This window comes from Lepidochelys kempii, chromosome 1 (assembly GCF_965140265.1).
Source record: "Lepidochelys kempii isolate rLepKem1 chromosome 1, rLepKem1.hap2, whole genome shotgun sequence".
Taxonomy (NCBI): Eukaryota; Metazoa; Chordata; order Testudines; family Cheloniidae; genus Lepidochelys; species Lepidochelys kempii.
Genome location: NC_133256.1, coordinates 119,590,445 through 119,603,398, shown reverse-complemented (window position 1 = coordinate 119,603,398; position 12,954 = coordinate 119,590,445). Strand labels below are relative to the sequence as shown.

At 46.6% G+C, this 12,954-nt stretch overlaps 1 long non-coding RNA gene across 1 annotated transcript in view; it reads left to right on the top strand.

The window, feature by feature from the left end:
• Positions 1 to 10,370: 10,370 nt before the first annotated feature.
• Positions 10,371 to 12,954, top strand: part of LOC140914645 (uncharacterized) — a 30,697-nt gene continuing 28,113 nt past the window's right edge. Inside the window, exon 1 of the long non-coding RNA XR_012159931.1 lies at positions 10,371 to 10,431. This is a non-coding gene — a long non-coding RNA (uncharacterized lncRNA). The remainder of the gene's footprint in view (positions 10,432 to 12,954) is intronic.

The window sequence follows — 12,954 nt, the reverse complement described above, 5'->3', positions numbered from 1 at the left end:
CGCAAACTGCCTTCTGTCAGATTTATCATCTTTAGTAGTGTGGGGTTGTGGGTGATCAAAATGGACTCGCTTGTCAGTTCCACACCACTGTCTAGAGGCTGGGAAGCTTTTAGAACCTGGATTACACTCTTTTGCCCAGTTCTTCCTTAGATCTCCCACGCCTAGCTTTATTTCATTCTCTGAGACCCTTGGCCATTTCCCTCCTTCCTCATCTTGATAGTCTCCACCTCTTTTCTGCCCAGCAGATGAGATGGGAGCCCCTTGAGACTGGAGTCTGCATGGAGCAGAAGTCACTCTGGTGCGCTGTCCCTGCAGTAAAATAGCTCTCATGGCGTTCTCACTATGGTCAGTCACGGTGGTGTGGAAAGTGGAAAATGCACTCCGGGTGAGCTGTTTGACAAAGGCCCGGTTGCCATGCAGCTTGGCATGAGCCAGTTCTGACCTCCTCAACTTGGTGGTGAATCAATTGTACAAGATTTTCTGATCAAGCATTAGGGAGTTTGCTGCCTGCCTTTTCATGGACTCCAAGATGGTGAGTTTCCTCTTTAATAGGGTCTCTTCTTTGCAATTGAAAGACAAAGCTAAGTGGAATGTCGCTCCTTTGAACTGCATTTTCTCCCCCATTATGAAAGAGCAGTTTAAAACTGCTACTAGCAAGCGCTTCGGTTTTTCTGCTGTCCTCCCTTTCCACACTCGCTCACATTTAGTTTTCTGTACGCACTGCTGCTGGAGTTAAGTATTAGCATAAAGGCTTTTAAATCTGTCAGTCCTGAAATTCTACACCGGGGACCCTGAGTTTGTTGACATGACTTGGTCCATTATACGTTGTCAAGGAAAGACTAAAGCCTTTTATTCCAAGGGCGGAGAGAGGAGGTGTGTGCTGTACCTTTAAATGATAGGTTTGATGCTTTGGGTAGTCCCAGGAACAGGCCCACCTCCAGCTGAGTAAATTTATTTTGCAGCAGGGAGTCGCACAGTGTCTACAAACAGTGCATTGGGAAACAAGCAGAAAGAAGAAGATGAAAAGTAAATGCACCTTGTTGTCAGCAACCATCTTAATGGAAATCCTAGGGCACTTTATGTAGCAGTTTGTTTTCTAGCTATTTAATCCTCACACATACACCCGTCAGGCAACGAAAGTAGTAGTAAGAGACGGGGTGCAGATTGTGCGTATTTTAAATAGAGTCAAGAGACATTTTTAAGGGATGGTGTCCCCAGCCTCTGTTTGCAAGAAGCTGGGAATGGGTGACATGCACTGTTCCCTCTAATTTTTAACAGGCTGCGTGCACAAAAAATTTCTTCTGTGCCACTGCTGAAGCAAAAAAAAAGAAGCCAAAAAAAAAAAGCCGGAGTGCACGCAGTGTTTCACTGTGTGTGCAGGGTTTAACATTTGTGTGTGTGCACACACGCGCACAGCTTAGAGGGAACAGTGGCGACGTGGGATGGATCACTCCATGATTACCTGTTCTGTTCATTCCATCTGGGGCACCGGGCAACAGCCACTGTCGGCAGACAGGATACTGGGTTGGATGGAGCTTTGGTCTGACCCAGTATGGCCATTCTTATGTTCTTCTGGCTCCTTTCCTTTATTTAGCTTGTGGGAGTGCCTAAGGGTGCTAACTGTAATTGAGGCCCTATTGTGCTAGGCACTGTCCAAATACCCAACAAACACACAGGGCCTGCTCTGTAAGAGCTTGCTTTGTAATTTGCACCTATGAGAGTCCCATTGAAGTTAATGAGATGACCATGGTGGTCCCTTCTGGCTTTAAAGTCTGTGAGTCTAAGACAATACTCATCTGTGTCATTATTCACATGCATACATGTTTCCAGACCTGGACCTTAATTTAGGCTGGATGAAAAAACACTGAGTACTAAAACTGTTGAGAGCCTGGTTGTGAGTTTCCAATAACGAATGCATGATTTTGCAGCACACTCTCTCCTCCTTCATCAGCCCCACAGTGTTTTTAAGAAGCCAGTGCTGTTTAACTCATGTAACACCATTTAGAACAGTAATCATCCCTTTTCGAAGAGGCTGTTAATAACCAACTAGCCTACTGTTAACCAGCTGCAGTAAACCACTCAATACATAGGGGAGTTAGTTCGGTGGGCCGATTGCTTTGCTGAAACGAAAAATATTTGTTTGTGGGCGGCACTACAATGAACATTAATTATGAAAGATGGGGAGTTTTTGCTCTGCAGGATGATTTAATTGTTAATACGAGTTAAATATAATGTGTTAAAATAGACAAGCATTGAGGAAGCTGATATATTAGCTCTACTCAAAAAATATGGAGTCATGTTCTGGGCTGATCTTGACTCATACCATTTTATGTATACACATATAAGATATAAAACCATTCTTTGGAGAATTGTATGAGCCAGGGTCATCCCAGAACATGCTGCCGCACCTTCTGAATAGAGCTCTCATGCTCAAGTATTTAGTGTGTTTTTTTTACTGACCAAATATTGTCCAATATTGCAGCTAGACTGGCACCAGCTGCTAAAAGTGTTGAAAAAGGAGAGTCGTCAGCAAAAATGCCGCTAACTCAGCCCAACTCTGAAAAGAGGATTTTTGATTGTGCGTGGTGATGGGACTGATTGGAGGTGTAAAAATGGCGGTTGAGCTGCCTTCTGACAGCAGGCAGAGGCATAGAATCTTGAGTTCTGGAAGTGTCCCCTGAACACTTTTGAAAAGGAAGATGGTGCACCCATGTTTTTGATTATAATGTTGTCCCTTCAGCCCAAGCAGGTAGCCAACAGTCAAGGCCAAGCCAAGTTGTTTTCATTTGGAGGCGAAATTGATGATGGAGTCAGGTATATTCTTTGGTGCAAAGACTGTACACAAAGTCCTGTTTCCTTGAATACAGTAGGACTCAAACAGTGTCAAGCAGTTTCCTTGCTCACAATTTCCAAACCTGCTTCCCCAGCCAGTCCTGTGCCCCACGGAGCTCTGTGACTACTCCCTTTGGGACCCCGCTCACTACTGGTACTCTTGTTGCCTGCTGCCTCTCTCTCACACAATGCTTGTCAAACCGTTCCATTGCCTCTGTTTGGGGCCAGGGCCAGGAAACCCCTCTGCGTCTGTCTGAGTGAGTTTTTTCTCAGGCTTTTTCATGCAGCCTAGGGCCTTGTTTCCACTTATCACTACCTAAAAGGGGCTTAATTGCTTCTTCCATTGGCTTTATAGATTCCAAGGCCAGAAGGAACCACTGTGATCATCTATTGTAGCCTGACCTCCTGTATAATACAGGCCATAGAATTATGTGGCTAGCACAGCCATTAGCTGTCACAAGGTCTGTGATTGTCAGTACCTCAGAGACCTGCTTGGTGACGGCCATTAACGCATATTCCAGCATTAAAAGGCTTTGTTTCAATACTCAGTTTCCTATCCACAGCCAGTAAACTATCTACAGTATAAACACAGTTTAGCTGCTCAAACTGACTGGCGTGATCCTAACTACTGTGAGAGAAAACCGGGATGAGGCCTGATAATAAAAGGATGTGTGGCCGGACACTGTATCCACTGGCATGGCTTTCTACAATGTCCTGCTTGTTAGGATATAGATATTCAGGCCTGTCTGCAAAGGCCTGTACTCTAAGAATTTAGGTGTATTCTTATCACTTGGTTAGTGATAGAGGTATAAAAGAAAGAATCAAAATCACTGTCTGCTGGTGTAGGGGCCTTCTCTTACTGTGACAGTCTGAGGCCCTGTTCTTAGGCTAAGGCCTTTGGCTAAGCAGCAGAGGCAGCCATAAGCTGGGAAGCGAACGGTCACATCCTCACATTCCAAACTAGTCACATTGAAATAAGGTGCTATTGAGCTGTTAGGCACAATCAGGACAGGATTGTATTCCTATCACCTCCAGAGAAAGGGAAGTGCCTAGAAAATGTAAAAGGAAACTTAGTTTGATAGCATCCTGTCTGGCAAGAACTCACTTATCAATAGCTGGGATGTGAAATCCTCACTTCTGTATTGTTTTGTCATTATAGTTCCCACTTTGCTGTTGTTTGTCTGTATAATCTCTGTCTGGTTCTGTGATTGTTCCTGTCTGCTGTATAATTAATTTTGCTGGTGTAAACTAATTAAGGTGGTGGGATATAATTGGTTACATAATCATGTTACAATATGTTAGGATTGGTTAGTTAAATTTCAGGAAAATGATTGGTTAAGGTATAGCTAAGCAGAACTCAAGTTTTACTATATAATCTGTAGTCAATGAGGAAGTGACTGGGTGTGGGTGTGGGTGGGCATGTGGGTGTGTGAGATGGGAACAGGGAATGGGGGTAAGAAAATTGGAATCATGTTTTGCTAAAGGGGGAAATGGGAACAGGGAATGGGAGTAAGGAAGTTGGAATCATGTTTGGCTAAGGGTAGGAATGGGAACAGGGACACAGGTGTAAGGCTCTGTGGTGTCAGAGCTGGGAAGGAGGATACTAAGGAAGGAAACTGGAATCATGCTTGCTGGAAGTTCACCCCAATAAACATTGAATTGTTTGCACCTTTGGACTTCGGGTATTGTTGCTCTCTGTTCATGCGAGAAGGACCAGGGAAGTAAGTGGGTGAAGGAATAAGCCCCCTAACACTGCTGCTGTCACTAGCTGCGTCCACTAGCCTCCGGGTGTGCATTAGGGTGCAGCTACATACCCCCTTTGTCTTGTTAAAGCTTGGCAGTTTGTGCAGAATGAGCCACTTTAACTTGCCGTCCGACATGGTTAGACGATTTGCGCCCTGGAGCCTTCTAGCAGATGCCTGTGTCTTCACCCTTCTCCAGTCGTCCCCTGGCCATTTCTTTTGACTTCTTCCCCAGGTGCTTTTCATTAGAAGCTTGGATTGCGAAATCAAGGCGCTTGAAGTCATTAACTCAATGCCGTATGTCTTCTAGAAGAGACGCTCTCCGTCAAATGGCAGTTTTGGGCTTGGTGCAGAAATTACTGGGTGAGGGTCTATGGCCTGTGTTATGCAGGAGGTCAGACTAGACTAGCGCTTCTGTCTATTAAACCCACCCTTTCCTGTATTCAAGGGAATTTCAGTCTGTTTAGGTGGTTAAAATATTAAACCTGAGAGCTACTGGTCTGAACGAAGCATCTCATGTTTCAGGAGAGGCAGTGCGATTATTGGTTGCTGCCCTGGCACTTACAAGAATCCATGTCTGGATTTGTGAACTGAGTAAATTTGCTATGGAAGCAAGTGCAAAGTCATAACTACAGAAGCAAACCAGACCATTTTTAGTTACTAGCCACCCTTGTCCTTTAGGGCTCTCACCTGCTCCCATCCCCCACCCCTCCCCCCTTTATTTATGTATTTATTTGCTTACCTAGGTCTCTATCAGTTCTGCTTGTGTAAAGCAGAATGGAGGGAGAAGTGTTACAAGCACCCTCAATTATGGAGTCTGCCTGGGGGATTTTGCCCTCCATTCCAGCAATGCAGCACGATATTCCAGGAAGGCTAGCAAGAGAAACCTCAATGGACCTCCCCGCCCCACCCCGCCCCCATCCCAGTGAATTAAAACTGCTCGCTGTCCTCAAGAAGGCTGGAATAGCTGAAATGTCTGTGATTTAGCTTGCCATGGAAGAGATAGGAGAAGGAGTGGGTTTTCCATTTAGTGAGTGATTCTTATTACTCTCAGGCCTGGTCTGCACTTAGCTCAGGAGCTCAGGGACATGAAAAATTCACCTCCCTGAGTGCCTTAGTTAAGCCAACCTAACCCCCAGTGTAGATGCAGTTAGGTCGATGGAAAAATGCTTCTGTTACCCTAACCACCACTGCTTGGGGAGGTGGATTACCTACAGCAGTGGAAAACTCTTCCATCAATGTAGGAAACCTCTACGCTAGGACACTACAGCGCCATAGCTCTGCCACTGTAGCTGCCGGCCTGTAAAGGTAGCCAAAGGAGGACGTACGTGTTTCTATGAACCCTGAGTTATACAGCCACGGATACCTTTAAAGGGTTAGAGTCCTTTTGTCTGTTCCAGGATGGAACCACTAAGAGCATAGCAAGAACAGTTGCATTAGGGATGATTTTGATCCACTCAAGAAAAAAATACAAATTTCTGTCCCATTACTCTGCTGAACGTATTCAGGTGTGGAAGGGTTAGATTTTTCTCAGGAAATATCAGTTTGGGGACATATTAAAGTTTGATTTAAGGATAAATGTGAGGTTGTCAGTTTGTGTTTTAACAGTTATAAAGCTTTAATTTTTTGACTCTCGATGTCTCCTGTCGTTAACTAACTATTGTCTGACCTCCCACCTATAGTTACCCACTACAGTGAACACTGAAATTGATAAAAAAAAAATTAGCATTGTCTGTCAAAATTCTCAAAAAAGTCAAACCCAAACGCTGCTAAGCTTAAATGCAGTGGGATGAGGCAGAACCTCGAGCTGGGACATGCCCACAGCACGGCCGCCCATGGCCAACTGAATGGGATGAGGCTGACGCAACCTGTTGTCACTCTAACCATGAAGTCAAGAATAATAAAATGATACAATTTTCCAAACCCTGCAACAGCCAGGCAAGCTTAGAAAAAGCATATAGACTTTTGTTTGGTGATGCAGGAGGGAGGGAGGCAGGGCCATCATCAGACATACGCAGCGTATGCGGCTGCCTAGGGCACCTGAAAATATGGGGCACCCCTGGGTCTTAGTGTCCACCCTTCCGCCTCTTCCTATCCCTGTTCTGACCCTTCCTGCAGGCTCCCACCTCAGCTGGCTGCTGCAGCCTGGTGACTCTTACTCCGGAGGGGATCTAGTAACTTAAAAGAGAAAAAGCCTTCCAGCCTGCCAGACCTATTAGCACAACACTGAAAGAGCCATTCAAGTGGTAATAGGTTTCAGAGTGGTATCCTCTGTATTAGTCTGTATCAGCAAAAAGAACGAGGCGTCCTTGTGGCACCTTAGAGACTAACACATTGATTTGGGCATAAGCTTTCGTGAGCTAAAACCCACTTCATCAGATGCATGCAGTGGAAAATACAGTAGGGAGATATATATACACAGAGAACATGAAACAGTGGGTGTTGCCATACACACTGTAACCAAAATGGACACAAATCAGATGTCAAGAATTATAACATTCAAAAACCAGTCAGAGAACACTTCAACCTCCCTGGTCACTCGATTACAGACCTAAAAGTGGCAATATTACAACAACAAAACTTCAAAACCAGACTCCAACGAGAGACTGCTGAATTGGAATTAATTTGCAGACTGGATACAATTAACTTAGGCTTGAATCGAGACTGGGAGTGGATGGGTCATTACACAGAGTAAAACTATTTCCCCATGTTTATTCCCCCTCTCCCCCACTGTTACTCTCACCTTCTTGTCAACTGCTGGAAATGGGCCATCCTGATTATCACTACAAAAGGTTTTTTTCTCCTGCTGATAATAACTCACCTTAATTGATCACTCTTGTTATAGTGTGTATGGCAACACCCATTGTTTCTTGTTCTCTGTGTATAAATATATATATATATATATATCTTCCTACCGTATTTTCCACTGCATGCATCCGATGAAGTGGGTTTTAGCCCACGAAAGCTTATGCTCAAATAAATGTGTTAGTCTCTAAGGTGCCACAAGGACTCCTCGTTCTTTTCTCAAGTGGTAATGACGCCATTTAACAGGTATATGCTGTCAGTTTCTGAATTTACTGACAAAAACAGTTGGGCATTACTGTAGTGCTTGGAGCGTCAGACATACAGTTTTTAAAATAAATCCTTCAAAAGACCACTCTTATCTAAAATACATATTTTATTTTAATGACTATACTACAGAAAAACTTGCTTCCAAAGTCTTCCTCTCCTTTCTGTCCACCCTTTTCTCCCTTCACCCACCTGTTGAAGAGAGGTTAGCCCTTAAAGGGACAACACCCCTTTCCTTCCAGATAAGCTGGACAAACGAGCGTCCCTTCCTTTACTTCTGACTATTTGATGAACTAGTTTTAAGAGAACCTTCCAGCAAAATCAGTACCTTAGTAAGATATAAAATCCTTTGTTATGCCTAAAATATTCGGAAACATCTTTTTTAAAGTTGGTGAAATTTCATAAACATGTCTGTTGTTACAGTGAGCACACAAAGTAAATTAGCATTCCCTTTCTCTAAAAGCAATGAACATTGTTATGAACACACTAAATCTCTGTGACTGATTAATTTAAAATAATGTCTCTGGTTCAGTGAGTTAAATATATAGTCATCTGGAATGGTTACTTTATGAAGGCTTAAGAGTCCATTTAAAATATAAAATCAGTTTAGAAATACTGATGAAGAAACTGTAAAACAGAGATGAGCGGGGTGATGTATTCCATAACATTTCATGTTGTATTCAGCAGGGCAGCTGACTCGCCCTGACTACAAAGTTTGTGCAAATAAATCTCTGACAAACTTCAGATGATATCAAAATACCAGTGACTGACACTTTTTATTCCTAAATTTAGTGCTTTTAATTCGGCACATTCTGCATGTCCAGTCTTCACCTTCTGGCATGCCATGGAAAACATGCTCCATTTTCTTTTGAAAAAAACCACTCTTCTGCAATTTCTTTCTAATGTAATTTGCTTCATTTGGGTTCAGGGATTTGGCTGGAAGGGGGTGAGCAGGGAGGGGGGCGGGAAGAGAGGAGGAGACAGTGGGGGGGGCCTGTACTGGGGGGGCAGGGCCTGGGGCGGAGCAGGGATGGAGTATGGGTGGGGCCACAGGCAGAAGAGGTGGGCTGAGGAGCTAGCCTCCCCAAGCAGCAACTTCACCCACTGCCCATGACAGCAGGTAAAAGCGGGTCGGATCCTCCATACCCAGCATGCACTGCAGTCTCCTTAGGCAGGGGCCATATTCGCAGAGCCGAATGCGCCACGGCTGCGCAGTCTGCGTGAGGGAGAGGTTACGGGGGGGTCTCTGTGGGGAACTGTGACTCTCCGCCACCATGAGGCAGGCCGGGCGGCTCAGTATCCTTTGCTGCCTCGTCCCTCCCCCTCAACCCCTCTCTGACCCGGGACTGTGAGCCCGGGCTGCTGTTGGGCATAGGGGCACCAGTTTAATAATACTGCGTAGGGCCCCATAAATTCCAAGGATGGCCCTGGAGGGAGGGGATGCTATATTAAGCAAAGGCCTTTCTCCTCCTAGAATAATGAACGGCTGGTATTCATGGAAACTGCCTCACAGGAAAGGAACTGGGCTGAAGGAATTTTGGGTGTTTTCTACTTAAGACTTGCTTTTGCCGCAACAGGTACGCAAAATATCAGGCAACTAACAAAAACTCACCCTCTTCACAACATGATGGTGTGCCCTAGCCCTTGTGAGCAATCCCATAAGTAAGTCCCTACCAAAATCATGGCGGTGAAAAATGTGTCATGGACCATGAAATCAGACCTCCTGTAAAACTGAGCTATTGGAGGGGAGGGACAGGGCTGGGGGGGGGGCCCTAGCTGCGGGCTCCTACCATGCCCCTAACGCCAGTTTCTAGTCCCCTCCGGGCTGGGGAGGGTCAGGACTTACTCGTCCCCTGCACAGTTGCTCTGGGGTGGACATCAGCCCCACCTCCATGCTGGCTGTAGGAATTGCCAGGGCTGGGCAGTAGCCCCAGAGCTTCCTGCAGCTGCGGCAGATTCGCAGAGGTGGAGGTGGGACTGATAGCCCTCTGTGCTGCTGGGAGCACCCCAGCTGCGGCTCCTAGCTGTTAGTCCTGGTTGGGCTGGGAAGGGGCAGGACTTCCTTTTCCCCTGCACAGCCATGCTCAAGGGAAGATCAGTCCCACCTCTGGGTATCTACTCGCAGGAGGTTGCTGGAGGTAGAGTGCTGAAGTGAGGGTGGCAATCCCACAACCCCCCTAGAACAGCTTTGCAATCCCCGCGCCCCCGACCATCTTTTGGGTTAAAACCCTCATAGTCACAGGACCTGAAATTTCAGATATAAACATCTGAATACATGAAACTGACTAATTTTCAAATCCTACAGCTGTGAAATTGACCAGAATGGACCTTGAATTAGGTAGGGCTCTACCCATAAACATTCATCTGTCCACACACTGCTCCCTACTCTCTTGTTATTCCCCCTTATTAGATCTAATTTATTTCATAAGCCTCCCTAGGGTGCAGTCAGGTCTAGCTCTGTCGGGTGCAGCCAGAAAGTGTGATCCTGGCAGTGTGACACAGAGCACTGTGAAATAACATTTCCTCCTGACACAGGAGGCCAGCTCGGGAAGCGCTTTGGGTAACACCGAAAGGCTGGAAAGCGAATGTTTTGTTGCTATGTAGCAGCACCAACAGCTGGCAGGGGAGGGGCAGGGCCTCTGCCATACAATGCTCGCACCCCTGTACTCAGGGAGGCGGGTTTCACATGCGAGCCTGGCACAGCGCTGCCTGATGTCACCAAGGGAAACAAAAACACAGCCACAGGCCTCCCGGGACGATGCATGCAGCACGGCCGCAAAGCGCGAGGGTTTGTAGTTAAGGCTATAAGGGTTTGGGATGAACAGCAGTATCCCCCCGGGAAGAGGGGGGGGGGGGGCTCTTTGCTTAATCACAGTGTTTTTGAGGGTGAGGGGCAGGGGTGGGGGTGGGGAGCGAGATCACACAGCATGAAACTGTTGTCAAAGAAGGGGAGAGGGTCAACCTGGGATTAAGTCAATGTTGTGTGGCCATCCCATCCTTCTCTGTGTTACAAACCTGCCCCCCTGTCTCCTTGCCCCCCCCCCCCCCCACACATCCATTTATAGCTCATTACCATTGTTTTGCACTTGGTAATTTATTGCTTTGGCTCATCAGGCACAAAGACATTGCTCCATGGTTGCCCCCCCCCCGCCCCCCTGTCCAGTATGCTAGATCATTAACAGAAAAAGACCAGTCCACAGCCTGCCCTCTGTTTAGGTTGCCAACTTTCTACTTGTACAAAACCGAACACTCTTGCCCTGCCCACGCCCTCCTCTGAGGCCCTGACCCCCTCTCACTCCATTCCCCCCCCCCACGTTGCTCGCTGTCTCTCCACCCTCACTCTCTCATTTTCAACAGGCTGGTTCGGGGGGGGGGGGGTGAGCTCCAGCTGCAGGGTGCAGAGTCTGGAGTGGGGCCGGGGATGAAGGGTTTGGATGTAGGAGAGTGCTTTGGGCTGGGACTGAGCGGTTCGGCAGGTGGGAGAGGGATCAGGGCTGGGGCAGAGGGGTTCAGGGGTGCAGGCTCTGGGCGGTGGTTACCTCAAGCAGCTCCCTGAAGCAGCAGCATATCCCCCCTCTGGCTCCTATGTGGCGGTGCAGCCAGGTTATTCTGCGTGCTGTCCTGTCCACAGGTGCCGCCCCCACAGCTCCCATTAGCCACAGTTCCCAACCAATGGGCGCTGCAGAGCTAGCACGCGGGGGTGGGGGGGGCAGCATGCAGAATCCCCTGGCTGCCCCTTCATGTAGAGCTGTAGGGAGGACATGACACGGCTTTCATGAGCCATGGCAGGCAGGGAGCCTGCCTTAGCCCCACTGTGCTGCTGACTGGCCTTTTAATGGTCCAGTCAGCAGTGCTGACCAGAGCCGCCAGGGTCCCTTTTTGACCAGGCATTCCAGTTAAAAACCAGACGCTTGGCAACCCTACCTTTGTTATACCAGTGCGAGCCAGGACTCCTGTTAGGGTGGCTGCCTAGATTTCCTAATTTTTAGGAGTGGAGCCTACACGTGCTGATTTTCCTGCCCCCACCCCATCTCTCCTTCCCCCCATTTTTATTTCTTTTCTTCCTGTGTGGAAGATAAATAATCCAGAATGTCAACATTTTGTACACCATGTGGCTGATGGGCAGAGCTGACCTAGGGGGCTGTCATTCTGGAAGGTGTTCATGACTGTTCATGAGTGCTATCAGTCATTTTTGTTGTTTTGATCTATAGATGATTACAGAGTTGGTTAAATTTGATGGGTTTACTAACCAAGTATGGGGGGGGCCCTATGGGTCCCCCATTTCCCCCTTCTGATTTTCCATCAAAATCAATACGGTTCTGCCCACTGATGGCTAGAACATTTCTTGGAATATTGGAATTGATCAGGGTGATGCTGTATGATGGAAATATGACCATTTATAGCATTAATATTGCCACTGTTAGACAATTGTAACAAAACATATCAGGTAAGGTGTCAATGGAAAAGTGATGATTCACTAAAGATGATTATCCATGTATCACCACTGTACCTGAAGTTATGAATAGTGGCTATATATCTATATCCCAAAAGCATTTGTTCCTAGGGTAACACCTATCAGGTAGAATCCACATTGAAGTCCAACAGCTTTGTGTTGATGGCCCCCCAAAGACAATTCTCTCTCTCACAGTGGGCCATAGAAGAACTGTCCAGCCCATCATGTCATCCTGTGGACACTTTAGCCTCCAAGTGGCCAGTGGCTGCCCCTGTGAGCCAGCAAGCGATGTAAGGGCACGTGGCCTGCTAATATGACATGGTTACGAGACCCTGGATTCCATCTTGTGCTTGTACTTTGCCATGAACTATGCTGGGGGTTTGTTTGGGATAGTAAAATTCCATCCACATGCAGAGGATATAAAAGACCCCTGAATCATCTCCATGGTGCCTCTTTCCTGCTCTGATTCTCTAGACTATGGACTTACAACTCTAAGGAGCATTCCAATCTCTGGACTGAGGGACAGTCCAATCTTTTGGAAGTTCCCGGCGACTTTACAAGTCAGCAGACTGTAACATCACAAGAACTTTGCAATGATTGTATATATATGATCTATTAACTATTTTAAACTCTCTTCTTTTTTCTTATAAATAAACCTTTAGCTTTAGTTACGAAAGGATTGGCAGCAGTGTGACTGTTGGGTAAGATCTGAGTTGACCTGGCTCTGTGACTGATCTCTTGAAATCAGAAGAACCCTTTGTTTGATGACCCTGGTTTTCAGTAACCATTCATCATAAAGTCTAGTGCCTGGGGTGAAATAAGGGCTGGGATGCCTTAGGAGACTGCATTTTTGACTTC